This window comes from Herpailurus yagouaroundi, unplaced genomic scaffold (genome assembly GCF_014898765.1).
Source record: "Herpailurus yagouaroundi ecotype Mexico unplaced genomic scaffold, PumYag 164, whole genome shotgun sequence".
In the NCBI taxonomy this organism is placed as follows: Eukaryota; Metazoa; Chordata; class Mammalia; order Carnivora; family Felidae; genus Herpailurus; species Herpailurus yagouaroundi.
In genome coordinates, this window is record NW_024412405.1 from 25,081,270 (window position 1) to 25,097,922 (window position 16,653).

Here is a 16,653-nt window from a genome sequence, read left to right on the forward strand (position 1 = left end):
ATACCCTTTGATATAACATCACAAGTGTCTCCATTTGCATTAACTAAGAACAAGACTCAGAGTCTTTCAAGTGAAATTCTTTAGTTGTAAAATTAAATTATTCAAGAAGTAGGAGATTGATAAGACAAGGAATAATTATCAATAATGAGTGTGGTATTAAGCCAGCTACCATAAAATGCTATTCAGGCTTAATCTTCTGGGAAAATTCTGGGAAAGAGTGCAAATGCACATTTCCATCTTATTTATTCTACTCATGGGATAAGCATCATTGGTTGAGTGCTGCTCCAGGGTGCTATAATCACTTGGCATGTCCAGCCTGCTGCCAGCACTGTGTAGGAAGCTAGCCTTTCCAAAACCCAAGATAAAAGGACCTTCAGTATCAGGGATATAGATACTACCTGGTGGAAATCACCTGGAGCATATAAAAGGTCCAAGAGGTATGGGTTAGGTATTGCCACTGCATGCTACACTTTGGTGTTCTCTTGTGTTTAAATTATTTTCCTTCTCATTTCTACTGAAACAGACAATACAGATTGCAACACTGAATCCACAATGAGCGCTGATGCTGTCACTACAAACAGCTACAACTCTAATAACTGCAGTTACAGGACCTAGATATAACTATTGATGTCCTATTGCAGTCCTTGATTCCTCATATTATTAGACACTAACTCAAGTCTATGGTAGGTGTGCTTGACCAGTGAAGTCTAGATCATGGACCTTACTGTATATGGAAAGGAGATTAAAATAGAAAATAACAGGAATTTTCATATTTTTATATGATGCTAGAAAGAACTCAAATAAAAAGCATAAATGCAAGAGGAGATATTACAACTGATGTCACTGAAATACAAAGGCTCATAGGAGACTACTATGAACAACTATATGCCAACAAATTGGTAACCTTGATGAAATAGACAAATTCCTGGAAACATACAACCTACTAAGACTGAATCATGAAGAAACAGAAAATTGGTTCAACCAGTAATGATTAAGGAGATTGAATCAGGACTTAAAAATCACTATTCACTTACCTCCATGTTTATCTTTTATTCTCCTATCTCTGTTCAAATACAGTCTAGAATCTCCTCAGTGTATACGGGAGAACAGAGAACCCCCAGACAGTTCCATGGTCTCCAAACACTCTACTTTCTCATTGTTTCTTCTCTTCCACCTTGATCTTATCATCTACCTAAAAACAAATGTCATTTCTGAGGGAAAATTTCTGTGGTCATATCCTTTTATTTTATGTTCCCATAATATCCTGTATTTTTCTAACACTATCAAAACACAATTTTTTCTTTCTTTTTTTTTCAACGTTTTTTATTTATTTTTGGGACAGAGAGAGACAGAGCATGAACGGGGGAGGGGCAGAGAGAGAGGGAGACACAGAATCGGAAACAGGCTCCAGGCTCCGAGCCATCAGCCCAGAGCCTGACGCGGGGCTCGAACTCACGGACCGCGGGATCGTGACCTGGCTGAAGTCAGACGCTTAACCGACTGCGCCACCCAGGCGCCCCAAAACACAATTTTTTCAAATCACGATTTTATTTTTTTAATTTTTTTAGTGTTTACTTACTTTTGAAAGAGAGAGAGAGAGAGCGCACAAACGGGAGGAACAGAGAGAGAAGGAGACACAGAATCGGAAGCAGGCTCCAGGCTCTGAGCTGTCAGCACAGAGCCTTACACGGGGCTCATGAGTGGTGAGGTCATGACCTGAGTGGAAGTAGGATGCTTAACTGACTGAGCCACCCAGACACCCCTCAAGTCATGATTTTAATGTTATTTATTTTCTATTTATTTTCTCTGAAATATTCGAACTCCATATTTGAAAGAAAATTTCTCTTTTTTAATACTTAATCTCAACCACCTAACGGGTTTCTCTTCATTTGTTGTATTATACATATCGGAGGAAGGAGAAACCTTTAAATGAATATTAAAAAGTTACGGTATATTGCAATTTGTGTCTTAGAGATTTCTCTCACGCTGATACCTAGTAACCGTGGATCTTGAGTCTGGTAGGTGTTTTATAAGGCTTGTGGGGTTATCTAGGTGAATGGTGGCTCAGACCAGGGAAATGATGGGAGTTGAGAGGATTGGACAGATCCCATAAATAGTTAAGTGGTAAATTGGTAAGACAGAATAAGAGTTGATGCATGGAATAAAGTAAAATGAGATGGCCAGCTTAAAAAAATTGACTTTACTGGATTGATAAACTCAGTTGGACAGTGATGACATTAAGTTAGAAAACAGAGAACAGTCAGTTTGGATGATAGGAATATTTTCTTTGCCCTTATGCTGCACAGAAATAGACATTCTAGAGAGAGTTCTAATGCCATGTTTCATTCTTTAAATTCTTTAAATGTTCATATAGTTTTTAGAATTATATACAATAAATAATCTATGTCTCACTAATTAATTAAGACAGATTTTTAGAGCATATTTTATTTTTTATTAAACAGTAGGGACATCTGGGTGGCTCAGTCGGTTAAGCGTCTGACTTCAGCTCAGGTCATGACCTCACCGAACATGAGCCCCTTGTAAGGTTCTGAGCTCACAGTTCATGAGTTTGAGCCCCATATCAGGATTTGTGTCTCCCTCTCTCTGCCCCTCCCCCGCTTGCACTCGGTCTCTCTCAAAAATAAATAAATTAACATTAAAAAATTTATTAAATAGTAATAATTTACTAAACAGTAATAATATTCTCTCAAAGAAAATTATTATATGCTGAAGATGTTATGGGAAAAGTTATAATTTGAAGGGTAACTAACCACAATTTTGAATTTTATCTTTCCTAAACTTAAATATAATTTACAGTCATAAATAACAATGAGCTTTTGTTATAATACTCCTCATGAAGAAAGATATTTTTTTTTAATTTTTTTTCAACGTTTATTTATTTTTGGGACAGAGAGACATAGCATGAATGGGGGAGGGGCAGAGAGAGAGGGAGACACAGAATCGGAAACAGGCTCCAGGCTCTGAGCCATCAGCCCAGAGCCCGATGCGGGGCTCGAACTCACAGACCGCGAGATCGTGACCTGGCTGAAGTTGGACGCTTAACCGACTGCGCCACCCAGGCGCCCCGAAGAAAGATATTTTACAACCCCCACAAAATGTTTCCAAAATATTCTATGTTCTTGTGTTTTTACCATATAAGTTGGCTACTTAAAAGTGCAAATGGAGATTCAAATAGTGACCCTATGCTGCCACCCAATGGAAGATATGGGAAATTATCTGTTTTAAACGTACTTCAGTGATGTTTATACCACATTAAGTAAGAACACTCCCATGACATTTAGAGTATTTTTCTATTAAAAGAATATCCACAATGTACAAAGGTGTGCATTAATATATGTTAATTTATTTAGTTGTAATTAAACTTGTTTTATGTCTTCTTATCCTCACTATGGCCCAACTCTAGTTTTATTTTGTAGAAGCATACCCATTCAGGAAATGAAAATTTGATGTTAGTTAAAAATCAATACATAAATTTATTAAATATTTAAATTCATTAAAACAAAATACAATATTTAACCACACATGGGTATATAAGTACAGTCAAAAATGAGTGTGCAGGAGGAAGAAAATAATAAAGTGATTCAACATGGAAAATGGGGTTGGGGTTTGCATATAGTATATTAATTTAGGACAGAGGTGTAGGCTTCATCTAGATTTTATTACAACTCTGAAGCTTAGCAAAGGTGAATTTTGAAACGTAAGTAAAGCATTTTATCTCAGATTCTATTTAAAATGGGAATAATATAATTTATATCACAGGACTTTTGCAAGGATTAAATTAAGTAATATCTGAATAGTACTTGCATACATTAGTCGTCAAAAAATAATATCTAGCAATAAGATTTTCTGTACAGTAAAAACATTTCACAAGTTTTATAATGCTTTAAAAATATTAACCCCACAATCAGCTGTGGACTTCTTGGTTGACACATATTTATATCTGAAGTCATATAAGCTTTTAATATTCTGATTAGAATGCATCACTAATAAAAATCACTTAAAATCAGGTTTAGTAGGTACATTAACCCTGCTTGTAAGTAAGGCTTACTTTTGCTTACACTGCAGTAATGATGACGGTAAATAAAGCATGATGTTTTTGTCGACTTGAGTGGATGAACTCAAGTATTTTATAATTTTAATGATTGTCCTACTTCTATTTCATTAGACCTTGCTAAAATGACCGTCTCTAATGGTTCTGATGGCTGTCAAGATTTAAGACCTTTCCAGTGTTCTGCAAAGTTTGGTCTATAGGTCACTCACTAGTGGTTCATGTTTACAATATTTCCTCATGTTATTTAGTCCTCCACTGCTGGTATAATAAATTACCATAAACGTAGTTGCTTAATACACACACATTAATTATCTTGTAGTTGTATAGGCTAGAAATCTGATGTAAGTCTCCCTGGCTTAAAATCAGTAAAAGCAGGCTGTTTGCAGGACTGCCTTTATCCCTGGAGGCTTTAAAATAAAATCCTTTTTTTCTTTTTTTTTTTTTTTTGCTAGCTTCCATAGGCAGCTTGATCCCTCACTTGCAGCCTCTCTATCTTCAAAATCAACACCATTGCATCTCTCTGACCATTCTTTTGTGGTCACATTTCCCTGTCTCTCTCACTTGCCTATCTCTTCTTCCACTTCTATGAATCTTAATGATGTCACAGGACACACCCACATAATCCCCTTAAATTAATCAAATCTGCAAAGTCTTTTCTACTATGTAAGGTAAAATTCATAAATCCTAGGAATTAGGACATACATTTATTTGGAGACATGATTCTATCATATCTATCAGTGGCATCAAGTGGTTTGGCAGTTTTGTTTTTTAAAACAATATTTTGTTTTGACATGTATTTCACAATTCTGAAATGTTGAGTCATCATTTTTATAGAAATCACATTACAGTCTTAATCATTACTTCTGAAATTAATTTTTTGTGAAAAATGTTATTAGAAATTTATTTATATTTCTTGATCAACAATCAAGCTGCAAATACACCAAACAAAAACAGCATTTTGTTTTTTTTTTTTTTTTTAATTTTTTTTTTCAACGTTTATTTATTTTTGGGACAGAGAGAGACAGAGCATGAACGGGGGAGGGGCAGAGAGAGAGGGAGACGCAGAATGGGAAACAGGCTCCAGGCTCTGAGCCATCAGCCCAGAGCCTGACGCGGGGCTCGAACTCACGGACCGCGAGATCGTGACCTGGCTGAAGTCGGACGCTTAACCGACTGCGCCACCCAGGCGCCCCAAAAACAGCATTTTGAATATTAACTTACACAAATGACAATTTAAGTTTGAAACACATATTTGTATAATAACACAGTTCAAAGATGGAATGAAACAAAGTCTGCTTTGAGGTCTGTGAGGGGGGGTATGTCAGTCAATAAAGTTTACACATGAAGAAAAATGCATACAACAAGCCAGGTATGCCTTTTTATCTTGAAAATTGTGCTATACCACTACAGACTTTTAAAGATCAGATTACATTGGAAACTTCTCTATTTTTCTATAAAATTCAGTATTTTTTCAAGAATTATAAAACAATAAGCTGCATAACAAATAGGAAGATAAAAATTAAATTCAACCAGATTTTGATGTTATGCCAAATGGTATTTATCAAACATTTGCTTGACTGTACAAAGTATGGGTTAACATAGTTTTTACTTGGGACAATAATAAAAAGAAACTATACTGATCTGCATAGATATCAGTGTTATACAGTCCTCTTAGAACAGTGTTCACTAAGAGTATTTAAGACCACTACATCAAAATCACCTGAAATTACTGACAGGAGCTGAGTCAGAATTTGTGCAGACCCCATGGTTCTTAAAAATCTGCAGTTTGAGAAACATTCTCTTTTTATTTTTAGTTTTATTCATTTATTTTATTTATTTATTTTTATTTATGAGAGAGAAGGCATGGAGGGTCAGAGAGAGAGAGAATCCCAAGCAGGCTCCATCCTATCAGCACAGAGCCCGATGTGGGGCTTGAACTCAAGAACTGTAATAACATGCCCTGAGCCGAAACCAAGAGTTGGACACTTAACCTACTGAGCCACCCAGGCACCCCAAGAAACATTATCTTATGCCACATATGAGAATATGTCATATGCTATACATTACATATAACATACGGGATAGTAGGACAATGTTAGGGTTGAAGTGTGAATTGCCATTAAAATTAAGATGGCTGCTAAAATTCTAAGAATCCTTTATGTAGTAAGAAATTTTTTTTTTTTGAGAGAGAGTGTGTGCAATTGAGTGAGGGGCAGAGAAAGAGAGACAGAATCCCAGGATTGGCAGAGGGAGAGGAAGAGAATCCCAGGAGAAAGAGAGGGAGAGGAAGAGAGAACTGGGGCTCATCTGAAGTGATGAGCATGTTCACCTGAAGCAGGGCTCAAGCACACCTGATGTGAGACTTGAACTCAAGAACTGTGAGATCATGACCTGAGCTGAAGTCAGATGCTTAATGACTGAGCCCCCCAGGTACCCTGTAGTGAGATACTCTTAAAGATCAGAGTTGTTTTTTCTAATTTTTTCTTTATCATTTACCTAATTTATTTTAAAGCAGAATGAAAGGTTAAGTGTAACTGAATGAGTAAATAGGTTATTAGTATACCTTCAGAAATATAAACAGTGAGATAAAATTTTAAAAATAGAAATCTTCCTTGAATTACATGAAGATAAAGAACTTCTCTGTATGGTATTAAGCATCTCATTTTCATATAATGCACTCATTATGAATTTTTCTAATAGCAGTGTAAGGGAAACATATATTCAGTGTAGATGGTCATTACAATTCAATTTATAGAAATTAAAGAGAGCACCTCTATAGATCTTAAGATGTTAAAATAATTATAAAGAAATATTATGAATAGCTGTATGCTACAGAATAAGACAAATGAGATGAAATCAACAAATTCCTAGAAAGACAAAAATCACCAAAATTGAAGAATCAATCAAATTTGTAAATAGATCATGTAGTAAAGGTGAACTAATTAAAAAATCTTCCCATAGGGGCGCCTGGGTGGCGCAGTCGGTTAAGCGTCCGACTTCAGCCTGGTCACGATCTCGCGGTCTGTGAGTTCGAGCCCCGCGTCAGGCTCTGGGCTGATGGTTCAGAGCCTGGAGCCTGTTTCCGATTCTCTGTCTCCCTCTCTCTCTGACCCTCCCCGGTTCATGCTCTGTCTCTCCCTGTCCCAAAAATAAATAAACGTTGAAAAAAAAATTAAAAAAAAAAAAAATCTTCCCATAAATGAAACTGAGTTAACTTTATCAAACACCTAAGGTAAAGATATCCTAATCCTACCCTAACTTTCCAACTCTTTATATTACCCCAACATGGATATAGGAGGAAGACATAAGAAAGAAAGAAAGAAAGAAAGAAAGAAAGAAAGAAAGAAAGAAAGAAAGAACCACAGAAAAATATCTTTCATGAATATACACACAACAAACTGAATCTATAAACATATAAACCTTTACACACCATGACCAAGTGGGGTTTATCTAAGGAAAATTTGATAGTTTAAAAACCATAAATCAATGAACATAAATAACATTACCTACTTCTACATATAATAGGATAGGAAAGACAAAACAAGCAAACAAATCTAAAATTTACACATGATAATATCAATAAATGCAGGAAAAGCATTTGATAAAATGTAACATCCATTCCTGTTATAAGCGTTTAGGAAACTACCAACAGAATTGAATTTTCTCAAACTAGTAATAGACAGTTACAGAACACCTATAGCTAACGTCATAGTTAATAATAAGTGAGTGTCTCTCCTCCCCACATTGGGAAAAAGACCATGATACCTCTTCTTAACAACCTCTATTCAACATAGTACTAGAAGGGTCTAGCTAGTCAAATAAAATTTTTTAAAAGTGCACAAAGATATAAAATAATGAATAAAACTGTCCTCATTTGTTGAACACCGCAAAAAAAAGCTGGCAATAATACAAAACAAAACAAACAACAGACAACAAATTCTGAACAGCTGGAAGTATAGTTTTTCATGACTTCATTTTCTATTCTCTCAGCATGTTAATTATACTTCCTTTTTTGTTGTTAGTGTTTGCCTGAGAGTTGGAAATATAATTTACAATTCATGTAAATCTTCCTTCATATTGCACTGTACCCCTTGATGTGTAGTGCACACACCTTATAACAGAATATTCCCAAATTTTCCCACCTGTCTAACATATCTGTCATTTACTTTATCTACACACTATAACCACCTAATACATTATTTTAAATAAAATTTTAGCTGATAAATTAAAAAGGAGAAAATAAAATATTTTATTTTACCTATAATAGTCCCTTTATAACACTACTGTTTTCTTTACATAGACCCATATTTCTGAACTGTATCATTTTCCTTTTCTATAAAGAACTTCTTTTAAAATTTCCTTTAAGACAGGTCTACTGGGAAAAAATGCCCTCAATTTTTATTTGTCTTAATATATACTCATTATTTAAATGATAATTTCACTAGATACAGACTTTTAGGTTGGCCTTTGTTTCTTTTCCTTTTAACATTCAACATATTTCACTAGACTTTTATCTTATTTCAAGAGTGACTATTAGACCATACTACTTATCATAAGGTTGAGTTGTTAGCAAAGTAGAAGAATAAATATCTTCTGTAAGAATTTTAATCTCAGTGAATACTGAAGATGTGTTTATCTAAAATTAATAAAAATTTCAGGATTTATTTTTAAATAAAGACTTTATGTTGAAATATTCATACCAGTCAATTCTAGTTTTAAGGGAAGAAAACAAAACACTCAATGTTTAAAATAAGTGAAAATATTTTCTATTCAAAATTAAATAAAAACACTACAAGCCCTCTAGAGAGATACTTATATTTGACTTTTCAAAGTGACCTACTTTAACCAGTTATAATTATTTCAATCATCTTTCTATTCAATTTATGAAATGAAGGCTTTGCTTTTTAATGGGTAATCTGCATTTTATTAAAGATTGAAATCAATGCCCATAGCTTAGTTATTCTTCACCAAAGCAAACTCTTTTTTTGGAACTCAATGCTTATCATATAGTTAAAATGCACATTTCAAGTAGTTAATTTCAGGCTTGAAAAACAAGAAGCACACATATAACTGCTATGGTTACAACATAAAAAAAATAATGCAACTTTGATTTCTCAAGTACTAAATGTCATGTTCTGGAACTCCACTGAGATAACGTAAGTTAGAGCTTAATTTTCAATGAAGTCTATATGGAAATAATAAGCACAGAATAACAGTTCCAGTATGTGTGTTTGATGTAATTAGAATGCTAATAGGAAATGCTTCAGTGAACAAAAGTCAAGAGTCCACATCAAATTTAAATTCAAGCACTGTGAACAATGAAGTTTTTTTAAATGCTTTATAAGAAAAAAGAACTATATTTTCTTACTCAAATTTCTTTACGTCTGAAGCAGTTAAATCTCATACTTACATAAATGGAAATTTGATAGTGTGTCATTTTTTTCTTCTTATCAAGTCTGCTGTGTGAATAGGTAATGGTCTGGGAAGAGTTGTATGGTTTTTTTTGGAGTTCAGTCCAGTGTTCTTTGAGTTCTGTTTTGGTGCTATTTTGACTTTATGAAAAGCAGGATATTAAGCTTGAATCTCTGAGCCACTGTTTTCTCCTCTGTAAAATGAAGATGATACTTAGCTTGGTATCAATACATATGTAATTGTTTTGAACATGAATAATATATGTAATGAAACAATCCAATCTATTTATATACTAACTGAATGATGTTAAGTTCCAAAACTTGCAGTTAAGTGAAATATTAGTAAGCAACTTCATACACGTGCGCGCGCACACACACACACACACAAATTCTTACAATATGCTTTCCTTCAGGCTTTAAAAATCAATAGAATGACCTGAAATAGCATATTTATCTCAGTCAAGATTTCTTCAACAATAAAGTTTTACAAATGAGTTATCCTAAAGGATGATGATTGTTTCAATAATGTAATATAAATTAATAGAATAATTATTTGATTTGTTTGCTATTTTACTCAATTCACTAATAAAAAATAAAGTTTCAAAAAAATGAAGATAAGTATACAGCTATTTAATTTCAAAGTAGAGGGGCCCCTGGGTGGCTCAGCCGGTTAAGCGTCAGACTTCAGCTCAGGCCACGATCTTGCAGTCCGTGAGTTCGAGCCCCGCATCGGGCTCTGGGCTGATGGCTCAGAGCCTGGCGCCTGCTTCCCGTTCTGTGTCTCCCTCTCTCTCTGCCCCTCCCCCGTTCATGCTCTGTCTCTCTCTGTCTCAAAAATAAATAAAAAACGTTAAAAAAAATTTTTTTTTAATTTCTAAGTAGATATTTACCACAGGTTTTCTTGACTTTAAAGTCAGTATGTGTGTATTTTGTTTTGATTTCCAGTAGACCATCCCAATTCTATTTTTTTTTTTTTTTAACATTTTGGTACTCTTGCCAAGTCTTGGAAGGTTACTTAATTCCTCAAGGAGTTCTAGTTCTATATTTCCTTTTTCAGGATAATAAAGAATTTGATGGATGCTTGGATTTTCTCTTAAGTGCACTTAAGTATATATAAGGTTTTTTGGAGAAAATTTCAAATTAGCAGTCTTCCTTATTTCTTCATCACCTTGCACCCATGTGGAAGCTTAAAACAGCAATTTCTAATATAAAGTATGATTGACATTATTTTTAAAAACCGTAAGAAGTATGAAAAACTTGAATTTCTTGGGGTCAGTGAGGTATTTGAGTTCAAGCATCACTTTTCAGGTAACTTGCTACTTCACTGATTAGTTTATAAGTAATATGTTTCTACTTTATATCTAAGAAGTTAACTACTTTTATGCATCAAATGCTTACTTAGCTCAAATCTTTGATCTTTTATCCTTGGAAATTATGAAAAAGGAGAATGGTCTAAAATAATTTGATTTGTAGATAAGAGCTTGCTAAGCAAGGAAGTTATGAACTTTTAGAGAATCTTAATTATCAAGGACAAAATATAACGCCAAAAAGTAATTGTAGTCCTACGACAGAAGATCACACCCTGAACAAAATGTTTATTATTCCTGCAACCTTTAGACTTACTATTACTTTTCCAAGCAGATTTTATTCTAAGAGATCTAAGGGGATCCAAGAATGACAGGTTTGCCAGATGTCTGTTTATTGGCCAGCATAATATTTTTTTAATGTTTTTATGTATTTCTGAGAGAGACAGAACACGAGCAGGGGAAGGGCAGAGAGAAAGAGGGAGACACAGAATGCAAAGCAGGCTCCAGGCTCTGAGCTGTCAGGGGCTTTAACTCATGAACAGGGAGATCATGAGCTGAGCCAAAGATGAAGCTCAATTGACTGAGCCACCCAGGTGCCCTTGGCCAGCAAAATATTTTCACAAATAAGCCAATATCTCAAATCTTGGAGGGACGCCTAGGTGGCTCAGTTGATAGAGCATGCAACTTGTATCTCGGGGTTGTAAATTTGAGCTCCATGTTGGGTTTAGAGATCACTTAAAGATAGTTTTAAAAATAAAATAAAATCTTGGACATAAAATCCAGGATTGATGAATTATCTATTTTTAATAAAAGAGTAAGAGGGAGGGACCAAGAGGGTGACATCAAAGACTCTTGAACTTCCCCTCTACTCCAAGAATAAACTGAATGTACAGCTACACAGGGTGCAATCTGAAATCCAGGAACTAGATGAATGAGCCCTTCACATCAGGCAAGTGCGAACATACCCACTTGCAACAGGTAGGAAAGGTTTACCATAAACTCCACCTGGACACAGTGTCATAAAACCGGTAGGGAAGTCCCAACTCCCAGCTTCTTCCTGGGAAGCAAAATGTTTGAACCACACAGCTAGTGCCCCAATTTGTAAGACTTATTTGAGGGATGAGACCCCAAAATGCCACGCTGTGAAAGCCAACATGGCTGGCATTTGACGAGTTGCACAGCACTATACCTATCAAGGAAACAGGTTTTGTTTGTGGGTTTTTTTTTTTTTTTAGGAAGTATTTTCTAGCAACCTTTTTTCTCCTTTCTGTTTAAATGTCTGGCTGCAGGTGAGGAGTGGCACCTGGGTGACTCAGTCCCTTAGGCGTCTGACTCTTGGCTTGGGTCAGGTCATGGTCTCACGGTTCCTGAGCTGGAGCCCCATGTTGAGCTCCGTGCTACCAGTAGAGTCTGCTTAGGTTTCTCTCTCTCCCTCTCTCTCTCTCTGGCCCTCCCCACCTCTCTCTCTCTCTCAAAATAAAAAAATTACCCCCCACAACCCCCAGGAAAAAAGTCTTTAAAGTCTGTGGGGGCAAAAGGAGGCTTAGTCATTTAAGCCTCTAACTGACTCTTTACCTCAGCTCAGGTCTTAATCTCAGGGTCGTGAGTTTAAGCCGGGAGCTGGGCGTGAAGCCAACTTTAAAAATAAACAAAAACAAACAGACAAATATCTGTTTTAAAAACTCTGTGTAACAGATTTAGTTGCAGTAAACTCGGGAGCTGAAGCAGTCCACTTACCCTGAAATTCCTCCTTTGTCACAGCCCCATCACCCGGGTCCTGCTTTTCCTTTTGCAATCCTCTCAGAATTTCTGCACGAAAGAGAAGGCGTGACCTCCCGTGGGCGCTCACGGGAGACGGTGTTGCGCATGTGCACAACTTCCAAGGTGGCATCCATCACAACAGACCCGCCTGGGGAGCTCCCTTGTTGCGCGGGAGAGCTCTGTTCAAATAATGCAGAGGAGAGTCCCTGTTACCCAGAACAGCGATAGGCAGGTTAACGTAAGAAGCCTCTCTGAGAGGATAGCGGTCAGCCCTTAGCTATGTAACCATCAGAAGTCGCAGCACAGGAGGCTCCCTGGAACTGGTTACTGAAGTTTCCAGAAGTGAAGCGGCCAAATGATACGACTGGCTCCAGTGGTCTCAGCAAACTCCAGCTCACCTCGCTGGCAAGTATTTCTTGAGAAGGTGACACTAACATCAGCCCACTTTTCAGCGACAGCAATGGCACCAGTTGCCACCGTGAGCTGCTCTCAGGTTCTCTTCAGACTTAAAATACAGACGCCTTTACGTTTACTTTTGTGGATTATTGTTCTCTTTCGGAGTCAAGGTTGGTGCTACGTAAGTGGGTGTCTGCTGCAAGGAATTTGAGGACATCCTCCTCCATTTGCAGGATATTAAGGACTCCAGATATCGTAAATGTTTCTCTTTAAGTTAGGATGGGAATCCAGAACAACTCCATACAGACCTTGTGCGTATCGATGATAGGTTATTGCTTTGTGGTTACCACAAAGCTTACATAAAACTTAAATGCCTAAAGTCTTGGCATTTAATAAAGCCTTCCAGAGGAATACTGGCGATTCAGGAGAAGGCAAAGGCCTTCTTTTGGAACTTCTATTGCCTTTCATAATTACTAAAATATTGTCTTGTATTTTTATACTGTAGACAATTCCCAAGCTCAAGTTATCACAATATGCATGTGATGAGGGCATCGTTATTATCTCTGCTATAGAAAAGAATATTCAAAGGGTAATGGTCAGTTCAAGGTTATAATTGAACTAGCAAGAGTAGGAAATAGGACCCAAGTCTCCCAAGTTATAATTTGGTATGTTTGTACTAATAAAGCCCATGTAATAATAAATGCATTAGTGATACATGCCGTACAGTATAAATATCTACCCAAGAAGTATGTGCCTGTATGCACGTGTGTGTTGTTTCTAAAGCCCCTAAACTCCCCAGTACATGGAGTTTTAAAACTATAAGGTAGCCTCTCAAATGTTTTTTTGAAACTAAATTACCCCTATATTTTATGAAACTAATCTACACAGTAACCAAAGGTTTTATTTTTCAGTTTCTGGAATTTTTTTTTTTTTATTCTAGTAACAGTAAAGCATTTTTATGTACTTTATGTATGTACTGTAAAGTATTTTACATACTTTTTATGATGTAATATTTAAAAAAGAGTAAAAATAACTGTTTGGTAACAAACTTATTTTCTTGGCCAATCAACTTTCCTATATTCAGAATAGCTGATAGGGTGCTTAGGTGGCTCAGTCAGTTATGGGTGCCACTCTTGATTCAGCTCAGGCCCTGATCTCATGGTTCATGTGTTCAAGCCCTGTGTCAGGCTCTATGATGACAGTGTGGAGCCTGCTTGGGATTCTCTTTCACCATCTCTCTCTCTGCTCCTCCAGGGCTTACGCGCTCTCTCTCTCTCTCAAAATAAATAAATAGACATTTAAAAAAATAACTGAAGTGAACCCCCTAAATTGAATTAAGATACAGTGAGTATGCTTGGTTCCTATACCCCAATACTGCAATGTTTATGAAAAGGTATAGAATCAAAAATATTTTAAACAGGAACACATGGTTCTATTCATTTTTCTTATAATATTGTTTCATACTTACTTGACCCTTGTTGCACTTTCACCAGTCATATTAAATCCTTCTCTTTTATAAGTTATTTATGTAGCAAAAGCTATGATGCTAATTTAATAAATAATTATTTTAATACTATTTCACTTAAATTGAAATTTTATTTAGACTCATATCCTCAAAAATCTCCTTTATCTTCTATTTCATACTCTATAAAATTTTCACGCATCCCTACTCTTGTTTACAAGAGGAACTGGGAACAGAAAAGCTATACTATTTGAAAATAAATTAACCTGTCACATTCCTAGCTTGGCCGAGCTAGTAACTGTTTTTATTCTACCAAGAACAGTTTGCTGTTGTATTTCCAAATCAATTATTTGTACAACATTTCATTTGAATGACTTTCAGATAAATTTTAAATTTGGTCCAACTTCTATTGCTTTTCCATTTGATATCCTTCCACACATTTCTCTTTTCCTAAATATTGAAACTTTTCAACCACTTTTTTAAAAAAAATCTGAATTCTTACTAGATAAACACAAACTTCTTTGATTTATTTATACTAAAGTAATCATAAAATTTTGAGTTTCTGAAAAAAAAAGAAGTAAAAGGAATACGTACTTGTTTTAAAAATTGTCCAGGTGATTGAGAAGAGTAAAAAGTTAGTGCAAAAAAATACTTTCTTAGGCAATGAAAGATATTTGATAAGTTCAATCCTTCACTTATGAATGTTCAATAATTTTGAAATTTTTGTTTTGCATTTTTAGTTGTTTGGTTCCCCCAAAGGAGGACATGTCTATACCATCGGGATATCTCTGAAATAATGCATCAGTGAGTATTCAGGGTTATTTTTACATTAAAAAATATTGATAAAAATAACATGCAGCCATGACATAACACCATGTCATATATAATACTAGCTTAAGAAAGACTTGTCATTACGCTTTGTTCTGTTAAATAATTGATGGGGTGGCATGAGTTGTCATTGCTTTCATTCAAGTTCTAGCATTTACTCTAAGCCTCTTCATTTCTTGCCTTCCTTCGTATAGTAAGATAGCGTGGTTGAACTAAGACCCAGAGAACTCCTTATGTTCCTGCTGAGACTTATACTTTATTTCCTCTTAAATGTTCTGCCTAAGAGCCACTGCCATAAAGGAAACTATAAAGGGCAGTGTTACCCATATGAACATGATCAACATGACTAAGTCTCTAATTTAGCAAGAGAGTTAGACTCATTATGCCCTACATTCTAGGTTATCTGAGTTCCCACAAACACCTCAACCTCCCCAAATTCCTTAATATCTGGGCACTTAAAATGACCAACACGTTGATCTCTATGCCTTCACATAATATAACGTGATCTATCCCTATCTGCAGTCATCTACTTCCTTCATATTTCTCTTCATTCAGTGAGGATTTTAGTGAATTTCATTGTATTTCACCAATTGTATATTTTATAATTTATGGTCATTCAATGTTAAATAGGTAAATATATTAATAGATAAATAATAGGGGGGCACAGAATCCAAAGTAGACTCCAGGCTGAGCTGTCAGCACAGAGCCTGATGCAGGGCTCAAACTCATAAGCTATGAGATCATGACCTGAGCCAAAGTCAGATGCTCAACTGACTGAGCCACACAGGCAACCCTTGACTTCCTGTCTTCTAACGAACTTTTCTTCTCTCTTACCTCAGACATTCTAATTGTCATACCTAGATTTTTAATTAACAACAATAGAACCACCTGCTGAATCTCGATTTCAGTTATCTCCCTGTCACCTTCTCTTTTTATAGTTTAATCATTCAAATACCTTGACTCTAAAATCTTTATAGACTTTTCCATGACCTACAAACTACTGACTTTTTCACTTTTCATCAACCTCTCACATCGTCACTTCTCTGCAGAGAGGTCCTAGAACCAATTGTCCACGTGTTTAATTATACCCTTGCATATATCCTCCAGTTTGCTCTATCTCTCTTGATTAAACTCTTCAAACTGGGGTATGTGGACTACAACTACACTTGAATTAAACATTCTCCTCTGTAAAGCAGCATGTAGATATAACTGGGGACACACACACACACACACACACACACACACACACACACACCTTTTTTTAACCGATGTAACTCTCAAGTGGGCACTCCTATACTTGTCCTATGAATTCATTTTTCTACTTTTCTGTGAAACTAATTCTCCAAATCTACTTCCCAGTCATAAATCAGTTGACAATTTTGTTTTTTTTTACCAGTGAGCTAATTCAAGCAATCA

General features: G+C 35.7%; 1 long non-coding RNA gene across 1 annotated transcript; it reads right to left on the reverse strand.

The window, feature by feature from the left end:
* Positions 1-9,578: 9,578 nt before the first annotated feature.
* On the reverse strand, positions 9,579-12,602 carry LOC121037941 (uncharacterized). The gene is made up of 2 exons (XR_005794071.1): positions 12,528-12,602; positions 9,579-9,677 (listed from the first exon to the last, which is right to left on the reverse strand). It is a non-coding gene; the product is annotated as an uncharacterized LOC121037941 (long non-coding RNA).
* Positions 12,603-16,653: the final 4,051 nt, after the last annotated feature.